The 12,896-nt window shown below is 39.2% G+C and overlaps 1 long non-coding RNA gene across 1 annotated transcript; it reads left to right on the top strand.

The window, feature by feature from the left end:
• The first annotated feature begins 11,299 nt into the window (after window positions 1–11,299).
• Window positions 11,300–12,682, top strand: LOC127563944 (uncharacterized). The gene is made up of 3 exons (XR_007954154.1): window positions 11,300–11,455; window positions 11,991–12,115; window positions 12,594–12,682. It is a non-coding gene; the product is annotated as an uncharacterized LOC127563944 (long non-coding RNA).
• Window positions 12,683–12,896: the final 214 nt, after the last annotated feature.

Raw genomic sequence — 12,896 nt, 5'->3', positions numbered from 1 at the left:
TTGGTCTTTAGATGCAGGATTGAACAGGATGGAAGCAGAATTTCTGTGACCGCCTTCTCCCTCATATACTGCCAAGAGACACCCTGCCTCCTCTTACTCCACCGCCTATCCCTCCTACAATCCTTTGTATACACCAATCATTGAGCCAGCATGGATAGTGGGAAGGACTATTTTCCAAGCATATGCCCATAGAGTATTGTCCAATCAATCGTTAGCCTCAAGTGCTCGGCAGTCCTGACCTCAGTGCATTGACTCAATAGTTTCAGCTCTCTACAACTAGGGAAGACCAGAGAAGTGGTGGCAGTTCTCCTGCCTTCCCCACAGAAACCTAGACACATTCAGGAGGACCTCAAGAAGCTGGCAGAAGCACAGAAGACAAAGGACTGGTGGCAGAAGCTTAAACTCTCAGAATCAAGGAGAGAGTTAGACCTTTAAGAAAGCTAACCAGGTTCCAGGAAAGGAGATAAGACTTTGAAAGAGACAATAAAGGATTTGGACTTTAACCCCTGGCTGCACTTGTGGTGATTACTGAACTGAAACGAAGGCTGCTCCCAGAGACCCCAAGAAAACCCCAAGAAGAGAATATTACATCTTAGAGAGAATATTACATTCTGGTGCCTAAATGTGGGGTAGATATGATCCTGATTTTAGTGGAAAAGTCTCTGATCCTGATTTCAGTGGAAAAGTCTCCTCGACCCAGAAATTAGGGTGAGTACAAGAAGGAAACTTTGTTAAAGGGCTAAAACAGTACTTCAGCTGAAATGGGACAGATGTTTAGAAAACAGCCTTCTTTTCCAATTCAAGGAAAATGTGTAGAGAGCATTGCCAGACTATGAAAAGCCAAGGTTTGATTATAATTTGGGAGCAGATCACTGAACTTTTAGTTCATATCTCCTTGGTTCTGTATGGAAAAAGAATTGGATCTAGAGGAGTAGAAATTAGTAGGAGAGCAATTATGTCAATTCTACAATGATAATGGACCTGACTCAATTTCCAAAGACACACTTAATACATATAACTTAATACAACTGGCTTTAAGAAATTATATAAGTTATAGAATAAGAAAAAAGAAGAAAGAGCAGGAGGGGGAGGATCCAAATAGACTAGGTGAAAAGGATGAAGAATCAGATAAGAGTGAAATGGATGGGCATTTCCCATCTCATGGCCCCTCCTCCCCTTAATTAACCCTTCATGGGTGGAGGAAGAAGGAGGAAGAGGAGAGGCACTAACATAATCAGCACCTTTTATGAAGCCTATGACAAGATTACAAAAAGCATTGGTTAAGGCAAAAAATGAAGGACAGTATATATCTGATTTTATAAATGTATATTCTGTGATTGAAGAGCTTGACTCTTCAGTTCAACAATGGAGAAGATTTTTTTTTTATTTAGAAAAAAATAAGGATTTGAAAAAGGGTTGCACTCTTTATGGGGCTACATCATCTTATGTTAAGATGTTACTAGAGAATTTGGCTTATGAAATCTTAACCTCGAGTGATTAGAAATCCATAGCAAGGACATGTTTAGAACCTGGACAAAACTTGTTGTGACTTTCGGGGTATCATGAATTATGTAGGATTCAAGCCCAATGCAATAAGCAAACTGGACTTAATGTACAAATCACCTTTGACCAACTAGCAGGTGAAGGTCAGTATGCAGAGAATTCAGCACAGATTAATTACCCCATAGGAGCATATGAGCAAATTACTACTGCTGCTATAAAAGCTTTGGGTTCCCTCCTAGGGAATGATTGAGGGGAAGTCTTCAAAAAAAATAGAGTAAGGTTCCAATGAATCCTTTGTGGATTTTGTGTGAGGTTTACAAATAGCTGTCACAAGAACTATTAGAGAAAATGCAGCTACAGAAATAATGATAAGACAACTGGCTAAGGAAAATGCCAGTGAGGTTTGCAGAAGAATTATATGGGGACTACACAAAGATGCTCCTTTAGAGGAGATCATAAGATGTTGTGCCGCAGTGGGCACAAATGCTTATTATACCCAGACTATGATGAACATGGGAAGACAGGGACTCTAGAGAAAGTTGTCAGTATTTTCAGAGTGGAAAAATAGGACATCTGAGAGCCCAATATAGGTATGGAGATAAGAGTGAGAAGACAGAGTGAGAGAAGACCTAAAACCCTGTGTCCAAAATGCCACAAAGGCTTCCACTGAGCCTCAGAATGTAGAGTGACCCAGGGAAATGAGAGGCAGGGCCCAGCTTCAAGACCCCAGGTAGGGCAGGATGGTAGCCGGGGTTACACCCAGAGAGTCTTTAGAAATTCAATATTAAGACATGATCAATCAGCCAAAAAGCAATCAGATAGCAGAAAGGGATTACAATTGGAGAGAGAATATAGGCTTTTTTTAACCCACCAGAAGGGCCTCAATGTCCAGTGTGAGCAGCTCCAATGTAATTGCCAGGTGATGAGAAGAGATTTAGAAAGTGGTAAATAGAAGGGACTAGATAGGTTAACTGTTTGGGAGAAAGGGTTTGCTTGTATTTCTACAGATGGAGAAGGAAACATATGGGTGGCAACAAGCACCTGGAGAGAGACAGAAAAAGAGAAAAACCTCTAAACAAAGAAAAAGACCTAAGAACAAAATCTGCAGGAATTATTGGATTCCCTAATACAAGATGAGACTATTGCAGGACTTCAATACTTGCAGGAATTATTGGGTTCCGGCACATGGAGTGGTGGACAATAGATTCCTTTTGGACTATTTCTAGGACTTATGGACATATATAATTCCTCATGTTGATTCATGTTATTTGTTACATCACTACTAGCCTGTGTTATGTTACTATGTGCTTATGTAATTTATGTAATTATGTGTAATACCTCCCATATGGATGGATTTATGTATATCTGTTTTAAGAGTGAGCCCCTTCAGAAACCTGCGAATTTGATTTGATTTCCCATTTCCTTTGGTGTTTTCATCTCCCTTTCTGACATATCAGGGAGGGCTTGATCACCTCCTTTTATGGTGTTTTCACCCATTTTTTGAAGAGTCATGGAAGGTGTGATTACCTCCTTTTATGGAGATTTCACCTCTTTTTTGAGCAGTCAGGGAAGGCATGATCATCTCTTTTTTGGGGTTCTCACTTCCTTGAGAAGTCAGGGAGGTCATGACCACCTATGTTCAAAAAATAAAAGAAAGCAGATGTTATGGGCCAGAACTTAAAACAAGGTGCTAAGTCAGTGGAATTGATAGAGACAATAGTTATCTAATTTAGCATGGTGCTTAACAGTTCTCTAGTTCAGTACATGTACTTAGTATTTACTATAGTTCTATAGGATTCACACCTTTGATAAGAGACCATATAAGCCTGGACAAGCTCAGCCAGAATCAGAACTAGGGAAGACCAGAGAAGTGGTGGCAGTCCTCCTGCCTTCCCTACAGAAACCAAGACACATCCAGGAGGACCTCAAGAAGATGGCAGAAGCACAGAAGACAAAGGACTGGCGGCAGAAGCTTAAACTCTCAGAACCAAGGAGACAGGCCTTTAAGAAAGCTAACTAGACTCCAGGAAAAGAGACAATACTTGGAAAGAGACAATAAAGGATTTAATCCCTGGCTGCACTTGTGGTGATTACTGAACTGAAATGAAGGCTGCCTCCAGAGACCCCAAGAAAACCCCAACAAGAGAATATTATATCTTAGAGAGAATATTACAGTTTACATTTCCAACATTAATTCCAGAAATGGGTCTTTGTCTCAGGATTCTGAAGGCTCTGGATCTAGAGTATCCTGGTCTGAACACTGACATTAATATTTTCAGTAGTTTCATATGGTTTTCACTTGGGTTTCCAGTCACTCTGAGACTTTTTTCATCTTTTTTTGCTGCCTCAGGAAACTGAGCCTTACAGTTACATGTATATCTGGCACTTCTCTGGTTGTATTGAAAGGTTATTTTGTTAGACTACATTAGTGCTGACTTTTCTAGTGGCCTTCTTTCTAACTGCCTTTGGGCTTCTCAGTGAGTTCATTCACTCTGGAATAATATCACTTTGGGTTTTTTTTTTTTTTTTTTTTTTTGTCTTTAGGTGAATTATCTAGGAAGCACAATACATTAAGTGCTAGACTTGAATATTAAATCCTGAATTCATATCTTGCCTCAGACAATGTTAGAATCTTTATAAGGTATTGTCACTAGAATTGATAGAAACAATGCTTATGTTTACACCTTTGAGAGTTCACACATTAGCTCACACATTAGTTCATAAGTTTGGGAGATTCACAAGTCAGAAACCCATAATCCCACTCTCTCAGAGGAGGAGTCAATCTTTGGGTTCACACCTTTAAGAGATCATATATAAAAAGCTCTTAGAGCTTCAGTCAAGAGACTTGAAGAGATTGAAAAGTGAGAAAAGAGTTGTAGAGATTGAAAGTCGGAAGTCAGTCAGTTGAGGGGATTGAGAAGCCAGGAGTCGGAGTTGAGCTAGAGGCAAAAGCTGGCAGAGGCAAAAGACTAGCAATGAGAGCTCTTGGAACCAAAGAAAGCTAACTGGGCTATTTTGGAAGAGACAATAAGGAACTACTTTAACAGCTGGCTGCATTTGAGGTGATTATTTACTTGGAACTGAAACTAAAGCTGCCTCTAGAAACCTCCCCAAGAAACCTGCTCCCAGAGAGAACCATCATATTTGAGAAAAAAAAAAAGAACATTACAAGACAAATATCAGGTGGTCAAGTTACTTAAATTATTGATAAAATAGGCATTACTTTAAATAATTCAAAGAGTTGTTGTGAAAATGAAAAAAAATTTTGCAAATATCAAAGTACTGTATAAATGCCAGCTAATATTATTATTATATTATCATTATTTGGTCTTGTAGAATTTTTTAAAATCAAAACACTTTTATTAAGTATTCTCAATTGGCCAGGCATTGTGCTAAGCAATGGGAATTATGTTATCTAATGACATCTTCAATATCGACTATTACTATTTCTGTCATCTTTGTAATTTTCTTTCATGAGACAAAACTTCAAGGTTCTGATTTGTATATCTAATAGTACTAGTGATTTAGATTAATTTGAGGATACAAGAAAGATGAACATAGACCATAACCTAAAGGACCTCATATTCTTCTTTTTTTTTTTTACAAAAATTTTTTTGATTTTGTCTTTGACCAAATTTAACTATTTATCCTTTTCTTCCATCCTCCCAAATAATCATACCATATTATAAAGATTTGATTTTTTTTTTTAAGACAAAGAGAAATAAGAGGGGAAAAAACAGAAAACCTGATCAATACATGGAAAAAATATTAAACACTATATGAAAGATTTCATATCTATGAACCACATCTAAAAAAAACTCTGTGTGTATATAGGTGTGTGTGTGTGTGTGTGTGTGTGTGTGTGTATTGTGAAAAGGTGAGTTGAGGAATAGTACTTTTCTTTTTCTTATCTTTTCTTGTGGGCCAGGCTTATTCTTTTTAATTTTATCACATTCATTCTCAGTGTTTCATGTTGGTTGGTCTTTTCATTTACATTGTTGTTAATCATTTGTTTTCTTGGCTCTAACTCGCTTCACTTTGTATCCATGAAAGTTTCCTTTGCTTCATTGTTTCCATACTACCATTTGTTTAGTCATGCCCAAATCCATAGAGATCCTCCATCATTCAAGTTCTTAAATACTAAACACACATACAAAATACTGCTATAAATATTCTGGAATACACAGGGACTTCCTTTCTTTTGTTTAAATCAATGAACACTTTTTTTTTTTTTTTCCTAGCAGCAGGAACTTTGGGTCAGAGAATTTGATTATTTTAAACACTTTTTTGGCATAGTTCCAAATTGCTTTCCAAAATTATTTTTTTAATTCATAGCTCCACCAACAATGCATCCATATGCCTATCTATTGACAACTCTTCTAATACTGACTTTTCCTAATTTTGTCATCTTTGCCAATTTACTGGGTATGAAATAAAACCTCAAGGTTTTTTAAAATTTTGATTTCTATTATTACTGATGATTTGGAGCATTCTTTTATATGGTTGTTATTAGTTTTCAATTGTTTTCAAAACTGTTTATATCTTCTGACCATTTATCTATTGGGGAATATTTTTTGGTTCTATATATTTTTATTAGTTTTCTATATGTCTTAGATATCATACTCTAACCTGAAAACTTTTATGCAAACGCTGTTCTCCATTCAACTACTTTTATTTGGATTCTTTATGAAGAAGCATTTCAATTTAATGTAATCAAAGTAATCTGTTCAATCTTTGTGACCAATTTTATCCCTTGTTTAAGAATATATCTCCTCCTCCTAACTTTGAAAGATATGTGATCTTCTGATGTTCTAATTTGTTATACTATGGTCTTTAATATTGAGGTTGTATATCTATTTTGAATTTTTTTTTAGAATATGGTCTAAGATATTAAAGTAAGCCTAAATTTTTGACGTTGTTGTTGAGTTATTTTTAGTTGTTTTTGATTCTGTGATCATTTGGGATTTTCTTGGCAAAGATACTGAAATGATCTGCCATTTCTTTCTCCAGCTTATTTTGTAGATGAGGAAACTGAGACAAACAGGGTGAAGTGACTAGAGTCAGGTAACACAGATAGTAAGTGTCTGAAGTCAGATTTAGAGTCAGATCTTCCTGACTCTAGGCCTTACCCTTGATCTATTGCATAACTTAGCTGCCTCACTCCTGATACTTACACTAGGATAAATATATACTTATTTACTCTACTAGCCTCACTTACTTATCCTAGGGAGGCATTGACATCTTTCTAATTCTTCCACATTCTGGGGAGAGTCAGAAATCTAGTTTTCTTTGAATTTGATGTTAGAAAGTGCAAGACATGCTGCTTCTCTGACACTTCCTACCCACAATAAGAAAATTCTGAATACACAGCTATTTGGTAACCCAGATACCTTTCCCTTCCAGAGCCATGAAGAAAATTTTTTCTAATAAAAGAAGTTTCATCTTGACTCGATCAACCTTTGCTGGGTCAGGCAAATTTGCAGCTCATTGGCTAGGGGATAATGAAGCCACTTGGAATGATCTCCAATGGTCCATTCCCAGCATTCTTGAGTTCAACCTTTTTGGTATCCCCATGGTAAGATCCAATTTCCTTCTAGAAAAAACAAAAAAGAAAGCTAGAAAAAGCAGACAAAACCAAACCAAACCAAAAAAAAAAATACCTTCCTAGATGGAGATTCAGTCTCTTAACGATTGTGCTTAACAATTTCTGGGAGTAAAAAGCAAAGGCTTCATTACAAATTTGTCCTGATGGAGAAAAAAAAATCACATCCTTCTGCTCAGTCACCTTTCAAAGATAAAATAATAAATCTAGAGCCTAGTTTGTTCTTCTTTGTAACTCTGGAAAGGGAAAAAGGCTGTAGAAGTAAGATCTGTTAAAATTTTTAAAATCTCCATCAGGAAAGCCTTGGAAAGAAAAGCATTAGGGATTGAAGTTGAAAGTAAGTTTTTTTATAGACTGATGATTTTCATTGCATTATTACTCCTCTTCATCCTGTATTAAATTTACTTACCTTTATTTATACATTATTTTCAATACCATCACAGCATGGAAGCGGGAATCAAAAATTGGTCTTGCAGCCAGGAAGGCTTGACATAAGTTGATTGTGTGAATTAAGGGAAGTTACTTAATCTCTTAGAGCTTCAGGTTTAACTTTCCAAGCCTCTAGGATTCTTTGACTCTAAGTCAGAGCCCCGTCCTGCTTTGGTAGAGGTAGTGACTTCACGCAGGAGTTCCTAGATAAATGGTACCGCAGGACTAGTCCGTGTTCTGATTGCGTCTTAGGTAAATCCGTCTTTATGTCTGAGATCTCCACATAGCTCGTCTCTCTCACTAGCCTAGGAGCTTTCCGAAAGAAGAGACGTTCGCGTCTTCCTCAGGATCTCTTCCTGAAAGTGTCCACATGTTAGAGACACAGCCAAAGGCCGGGTGTCCGTGCTTTTTTCCAGGTGGGTGCAAACATCTGTGGCTTTGCCTCCAACACCACCGAGGAGCTGTGTAGGCGCTGGATGCAGCTGGGAGCCTTCTATCCACTTTCCAGAAATCACAATGGCGCAGGTTTTGCGGTAAGTTTGCACCTTGCAGTCCAACGTGGAGTTGTTCTCTGCGGGTGGGGAGAGGGCCAGCAAGCACCCGATCTCAACGGCTCATCCAGGTAGACATGGCGCTCCTGGTGCACGTCGGGCCAGCAAGTGAAGATGGCCGCGGCTGAAGGCGTCGAGGACAGCGTGGGCAGCGCCCTGCAGCCAGGCCCGGTCCGCAGAGGCGCTCCTCCTAAGCCACGTGGTCCGCCGGAGGCGGCCACGCCACGCCCATCCTCCGCAGCAGGCTCGCTCACAGCCCTGCCAGCGTCGGCCGGCGGGGGTCAGCAGGGCGGGAGCCGTCTGCGCATGGCCAGTGTCCGGGGCGGGGCTGAAGCGGCAGCAGGGACGCGAGTGCTCGCGGCGGGCTCCCTTTCTCCGCCCCCTGGGATCAGCATCTCGGGGCTCCAACCATATTGCAGGAGACTCCCGGCAGGCGGCGTGAAGGAGGCGTCCTGCATCCACGTGCGGCCTCTTCAGGAGGAGCTCGCGACGAGCGTGAGCCGGAGCCCGTCGCCCCTGCCACGTGGAGCATGTCCCCCTCTCCGTGGTCCCGCTCGCTCCTTGCCCCAGCCGAGCTCGCTCTAATGGGAGGAGGGGCGGGGGAGGCATTGCGTGTGAGGCTGGCCTCAGCCACAGCTCCTCCTGACTCTTGTAGCCTCGAGCACTGGCCTGCGGTCCCTCTCCCGCCGCTGGAGGCTCACACGGCCCCCCGGCCAAACTTTCCAAACAGCTGGACTGCGGGACCGCCTAGGGCGTGACCATTTTGCACTAACCCGTCTGGCCCCTCTCCCGAGCCGTACGCCCAGGCCCCTCTGCTTCACTTCTGAAAAGTCACGAACCAAAGTATGAGGGCACTGATCTTAGTGTCTCTAAAATAATAAAGGTTTCTACTATCTCTTTCCTCTGAGTAAAACAAAGAGGTTGACTTAGGCATGGGACATTGATAATAGAGACATAAAGAATAGAGCCCAGAATTCGTGGAAAGCTTAGCTGATGGAAATATTAAGGCTGAAAGCTCATATCACTTTCTCCTTATTTTCCTAACCATATTTGCTAATCTTTCCCACCACTTTCTTCTTTTCTTTCCCTTCCTTCCTTCCTTCCTTCCTTCCTTCCTTCCTTCCTTCCTTCCTTCCTTCCTTCCTTCCTTCCTTCCTTCCTTCCTTCCTTCCTTCCTTCCTTCCTTCCTTCCTTCCTCTTTTTTCTTCCTTCCTTTTTCTCTCTCCCTCCTTCCTTCCTTTCTTCTCTCTTATGTCCCTTTTTTTCTCCTTTTCTCTCTTTTCCTCTCTTCCCCTCCCTTCCTCTCCTCTCTTTCTCTCTCTTTCCAACCTGCCTCTCCTTTCCTTCCTTCTTCCTTCCTTATATATTTTTTCAGATATCCTTATAGATCTACATGTTGTCTCCTCTGTCAGAATGTAAGCTCTTTGAGGACAGAGACTTTCACATTTGTTTTTGTATTCCCAGTGCCTAAAATAATGCTTGTCAGATAGTAAGTGCTTAATTATTTCATTAAACTCTTAAGGATGCAGAAATTAAGACTAGCACATGTCCTTCCCTCACAGAGTTTATGATTTGATTAAAGGAAAGAGTGGTGGTGGGAAAATATTATCTATAAACAAATAACTGTGATACATAGAAGAGGGGCAAAGGAGAGATCCAGGTAAAAGACTTTAGGATATTTAAAGAGAGAATAATGGCTTTCAGCGGATGGACACTTTTTTTTTTTTTTTTTTGATATTTAGCCACTAGCCCTTTTGTAGTTAGGGTTGACATGAAGAAGTCAATTCTTTGAGAATGGAGAAGAGGGGAAAGGTCCTATTCTTTAACTCAATTCAAAGTGAAGGAGCAAGACTTTGGGAAAAGTGAGTGATACCTCTCACAAGAAAGGAAGAGAGATCAAAATTGTCATTTGGCCTTGACTAAGGAATTGCTAGCATGTTAGAATTGGAACATTAGAGAAGTCAATATGTCTCTCTACAGAGAGATAATATTATTCTTGTACAAGTAACAAATAAGGAAACCTCCACTGTCTTAACTCAGATGTGCATGCTCTATATTTTATGTACTTGTCAGAGAGAACATATAATAAAGCAAAACAAAACAAAACATAAAAGGATTGCTGCCCTTGGAGAAGCTTGCCATCTAAAAAGAAAGATGAGATAAAAAAAAGTCAAGAGAAGTAGAGACTTACAAATTTATATAAACACATTGAGGGAGAAGTGGATGAATGAAGTATTTTACTTGCAGGAAAAAAAAGGGTTATTTATTAATGTAGGAAAAGTCCTTGGACCAAATTTGGCCTTTAACTATAATGTAATTGGTTAAGCAGTTATTTTGTATGTTTTTTTCTCTCTTCTCCCCAGGACCAAGATCCTGCTGCTTTTGGAATAAACTCTGTGCTTTTGGATTCTGCCAGATACTATTTGAATATCCGCTACAGACTTTTGCCTTACCTGTATACCCTTTTCTATAAAGCTCATAACCAAGGAAACACTGTGGCCCGGCCTCTTGTCCATGAGTAAGTTTCCTCATCTCTCTGGCTACTGCCTTTCAAATGACAACTTTAAAAACCTATGACCTAGTTATTATCATGGGATGTTTTTGATTGAAGGCTAAATCATAATTATTTCCATATCCCCAGGTTCTACCAGGATGCAGAGACATGGAGCATACATCAACAATTCCTTTGGGGTCCTGGCTTGCTCATCACACCAGTTCTACATTCAGTAAATTTCTTTGCATGCTATGTGAATTAGGTCACATACCAAATGTCATAGACATAAACACACACACACACATTTTACAGACAGGGTATTCACAGTGTCCCTCAGCCCATTTATTTCTTCATAATGAACTTCAGTAAATACTGATTATTATGGATATGATATTAGAGTGGCTTTGACTGTCTTTAGATGACAATAATGGATTCTTTTGTGTCCATATGGAAAAGAAAAGTTCCTTGCTAATTTTTAGCTCTAACATCTAAAAAGTCTATCATTCTAGGATGTAAAACTATGATAAGGAGTTGTAGCAGAGAATGTGGAAAGTTGGTAGTGAATGGGGAGGGAGTGGGCCGAGGAGTGGTAAGGGCAGATGTAGAAATACAGCCCAGGGTGAAAAATTTTCTGCCAATGATCCACTGTATATTTGGAATGCATATGATATTCCAAATAATACAGTCATATATTACTTGGTAGTACTGCTTCATTTACATTGAGATGTCAGTCAGATATCTACAGATGCTCTCATGTCTCTGTACCTGCTATCAGCATGAAGTAGGCAATGTGGATGTAAGATGTTATTTTTGTCCTAGGGTGTGGACCGAGTGAAGGCATACATCCCTGATGCCATCTGGTATGACTATGAGACAGTAAGTAAGGAGATTCCCTTACTGCTAAACATATTGGGCTGTATCTAGGGAGGGAGAAGCTGAAGATCCCTGACTATCCCTATGCTGTACACTGCATTTGCATTCTGGGATCTGAAGGGGTTGGGATAGTGTGAGTTATTTTTTCCTGAAAAAGAAAAAAAAATTAATTCCTTGATCATTATTATTGTTATTTATTGATTAGGTAATTCTTTTTATGAGAATGTATTTCTACTTTATTTTGAAAATCATTTGGAATGTGAAATGATTTTCATATAAATATTCTTTATAGCCAATCTAGTTAGAATACACAGTTGGAAGTGGAACATAGAAGTGCATGACTTCTAATGTCCATTTCAGATACAGCATTCCCATAAGTTTATGTTTCTATGATCTGTTATTTAAATCAAGAGAGATACAATCAGATCAGACAATGTCTGAAATGATTTCCAGTTCCAAGAGTCTGTATTTACTACTAACCAGTAGCTGAGTTAACTTGCTTGGTTTCAAGAAAAACTATTTTTTTCTTTTTACTTAGAATGTAGCTATTCTAGAGAGAAAGAATTGGATGGAGATGTTTCTTCCTGGGGACAAGATAGGACTTCACCTTCGAGGGGGCTACATCTTCCCCACACAGGAGCCAGCTGAGACCACAGAAGCCAGGTGTGCTATAAGAGTTCAATCTTGTTATTTGTTTTGTTTTCAGAGAATGTTGGTCAAGTAAGGTATCATGGAGAAGAACATACTGGGATTTAGGATATGGGAAGATAGGAACAGAAAAACTCATACTAATATCTCTGACATTTAAATTTTTTCATCCAAGATATGTCTGTCTACAAAACTCACCACCCTCATTTTCCAGGGAAAGTCGATTTGCATGTGATACCCTAGCATGGTTTATAATGGAATTAGTACTGAATAATAGTCAGAAGACCTGGCCACTTAATACCCATATCTTGCATCTAGTGGTTATGTTAAGTTTACCATATTCCAGTCAGGAACCTTAATTTCCTGGTCTATAAAATAATTTTCATCTAAAATGCATTCTTAGGGGGATTCTCAGGAGCATCTGCCCTAGTACTCTTATTCTAGCAATCTGATCTATATCTTTCTCTAAGACGAATTATTTCTATTCCTCTAGTCGTAAAAATCCTTTAGGATTCATCATTGCCCTGGATGACAAAAAAGAAGCAAAGGGAGAGCTGTTTTGGGATGATGGTGAAACAATGGGTAAATTTATATCTGATTTCTTAGTTGTCATCTCCTATCCTTTTTCTTCAAAATTATTCATATATTATTTGGGTAGGAGTGTTACAGTACACAGAAAACTCCTATGGGATAATTCACTGTCAAATTTCCACCATCCTCATTGATGATATATTTTTATAGTTCCAAAAACTCTATTGCTAAATGGAGTTCATGATATGGCAAAATGTATTGCTAT

Source organism: Antechinus flavipes, chromosome 5 (genome assembly GCF_016432865.1).
Source record: "Antechinus flavipes isolate AdamAnt ecotype Samford, QLD, Australia chromosome 5, AdamAnt_v2, whole genome shotgun sequence".
Classification (NCBI taxonomy): Eukaryota; Metazoa; Chordata; class Mammalia; order Dasyuromorphia; family Dasyuridae; genus Antechinus; species Antechinus flavipes.
This window is presented reverse-complemented; position numbering and strand designations above follow the sequence as displayed.